The sequence below is a fragment of the Puma concolor genome, chromosome B2 (assembly GCF_028749965.1).
Source record: "Puma concolor isolate L17-30 chromosome B2, mPumCon1.1.hap2, whole genome shotgun sequence".
Taxonomy (NCBI): domain Eukaryota; kingdom Metazoa; phylum Chordata; class Mammalia; order Carnivora; family Felidae; genus Puma; species Puma concolor.
Window position 1 is genome coordinate 24,627,308 of NC_141671.1, and position 3,400 is coordinate 24,630,707.

Below are 3,400 nucleotides of genomic sequence, written 5' to 3' on the forward strand. Positions count from 1 at the left end.
AAGGCTTTGAGCATCTGCCAAGCCCAGGGGACTTCAGAGCAGAGTACACAGGGCCAGCCATGGAAGACTCTGTCCCTCCACTCATTAGCAGGACCTGGAGGGGGCAAAGGTGCAGCCTTATGGGGGACAGGTGAATAAGGCATCAGAAAAGACTTGGGACATGCTCAGACTTTATCCAGGTCCCAGGAAAGAACCAGCCCAGAGATGGACTTCCAGGACCCAGTGGGAAGAGTCCAGTTTCTTGAGGAATTGGAATCTCCACAGATTCCTCCTCACCAGCTCCTTCCTTATACCCGGGGCACTTCTCTATTTACAGTAAAACTTTGGACTGGGAGTAACCTGTTCTGCAAGTGTTCCACAAGACAAGCAAACATTTCTAATAAATTTTAGCTTGCTAAATGAACAATGTCTTGCAATACAAGTAGTATGTGATGCTGAATGTCACATGATCACAACTGAGCCAATGGTTCTTGAAATTCACTTTGACACATGAGTGCTTTGGATTACAAGCATGTTTCCAGAATAACCTATGCTCGCAAACCAAGGTTTTACTGTATAATGTTCCCCCCCCCATAACTAGAAGAATACCTTTTCTTTTCATAATCAAAGCTCACATTTTTGTGCATTTACTATATTCCAGGAACTGTGAATCATTGAAATGTACATTTTCTCATTTAATTCTCAAGTGACCCTATGATATACCATCATCTATTTCACAGACTAGGAATCTGAGGCAGACTTATCCAGTGACTTGCACAGATTACAAATAATGTGGCTGGGTTAGAACCAAGGCTCACATTCCTCTTCAGCAGTGGTTCTCAATGGGAGGCGACAGGTGGCATATCTGGAAATGTTCTTGTTCACATCTGAGGATAGGGGTGGCATGTGCTCTGAGCGGCTAGCAGGTCAAGGCCAAGGATGCTGCTGAACATCCCACAGCGTGCAGGACAGCAAAGAATTATCAGCTCAAGATACCAACAGCGCTGAAGTTGAGAAACCCACCTTCTCTTTTCATTTGTCTGCCAAATAGAAATAGTTTTATTTTCCTGATTATAAAAGTAATATATCATTATAAAAAAATCCATCCATTCAGAAAAAGACATGAAAATTACCTGTAATCTCATCACCAGAGACAATTACAGTTACTATGTTTGTTTATATACACTCAGGTTTGTTCCTCTGTGGATGTGCACACATGCTCACATATGCACATTTTTCTTTCATGCAGCCTTTCTTTATTTATGTTTTTCCTTTTTCAAAAATAGAGTCATGTTGTAGATGCTGATCCCTATGCCAACATTTTTACTTAATTGTACATTTTAACATATTGTAGACTTTTTTCCTTGTCAATGAATACAGATAAGTGGTAACTGATTCTCAAAGCGAGCATTCTCCCCCATAGCAGGGATGTGTTGGAAATTTGTAGGAAGTTTGTTTGGTGGGGTTCTTGGAATTTAGTGGGTGGTGGTCCAGCAATGCTAAGCATTCTATTATATGCAACTCAATCCATCACATGAAGAAGTAGCCCTCTAATTTTGAAATATCACCCCACACATTTGTGTGGTTGAAAAGCCTGTTTAGAATAATTTAAGATCTAAACTTCATTTTAATTTAGACACAAATAATTTTTGCATGGTTTTAGTACACACTGTGTATTCCAGGAATGTAGAGGGATATTGAGGGAGGATTGCACCTTGCTTTGTCCATTTTGGATAATCAATAGCAAAGCAGCTATAGCAATAGCATCAGCAATAGCAAAGCAGTAATGAGATCTGAACTCACAGTGCACACAGCTGAAGTGTCCATATTTGTGCCTGGGACGTTCATAGCGATTCCACACATAAGCGCCAGCTTTGACGTCCATATGTCTCCTAGTGTATGCCTGTCTGTAAGTTTACATATGGATATATTTCATTGTCACTTCCCCTCTTCATTTATTTCTCTTTTATGTTAATGTGAAGGTAATATATTGATCTTTTCAACTTACATGTGTGATTCATTGTGCCATTATATTGATTTCTTAAGATCATGTGTGTAGGTTATATTATCCAGGAATTTTATTTCAGGGTAGTAAATGGAGTATTATAAGCATTTATTATAAAAAGGGGGCATGGGTATGACTGAGCTCAGAACCACTGATTTATATTGTTACACTTAATGTAGCCTCATTCCTGGGCATAATTTTATCATGGTTTATTTAACCATCTACCACTGATGGATACTGAGGTGTTTTGCTTTATGTAAGCAACACTCTATATATATATCTATAAATATATCTCTGAGCACTAACTGAATTATTTCCTTAGGAAAAAGAAATTCATAGGAGTGGAATTGCTGAGTCAAAGGTTATGTACATTTTCCATTTCAAGGTAGTTTTGCCAAAGGATCCCACTAAGAGAGTATAAGCCACACTTGTGTGAGATTCTGCTAGAAGGAAGCCATGTAAGGCAGCAGGCATGGCATGGTGCTCATTGCTGGCCTATGCTGGGTGACAGTGGCCCAGATCCTGCACCCAGCAATAGGTCACACTCTGGGAGCTGTGTGTCTATACCCAGCAGTAGGCACTACAACAGGACTGTAGTCCAATGTGGGTGTCCTTCCTGACCCAGCAGCTCCTTTGGGATTAGCAAGCATCTTTTAATAAATTTCTTCCCAGCATAAATTGGCACGATTGGATTCTATTGTTTGCAACAAATATTCCTGACTGATGTAGAAACCTAATATCAAGTGGCTGGTTTATTTCAGTGGTGTTTTTCACTCAGACTTTGTTGTGTTTCAAATTGGAACCTCTAAAAATTCACATGATGAATTTCTAACCCCCAGCAGCTCAGAATGTGACTTAATTTGGAAATAGAGTCATTGCAGATATAATTAGTGAAGATGAGGTCTGACCGGACTAGGGTGAGTCCTACTTCAATATGACTGGATCCCTGATGAAAAGGGGAAAATTGGACACAGACACACAGGAAGAGCATCATATAAAGATGGGGGCAGCCCATGTACAGTTGAGAAGCAAACCACCAGAAGCCAGGAGAGAACAGATTCTCCTGGAACAGATTCTCCCTCACAGCCCCAGAAGGAACCAGCCCTCTGACACCCAGATTTGGTACTTCCATCCTCTGCAACTATGGGTGACAGTAAATTTCTGTTGTTCAAGCCACTCGGTCTAGGATACATTTTGTTACAGGAGCCCTAGGAAACTAATACAGATTTCTAAGTTTCAATTACTGAATTTGTCGTATCATAACAGCATGGATTCTGTCATTGCTCAGCAAAATTGTGGAATGATGAAGCCTGAGGTAATATCAGGAGTCATCTGATCTACCCTCAACTCTGACATACAAGGAATTAAAACCCAAAAGGCCATGTGAGTTGTCCAAAATCAGACTGCTGGTTGGCA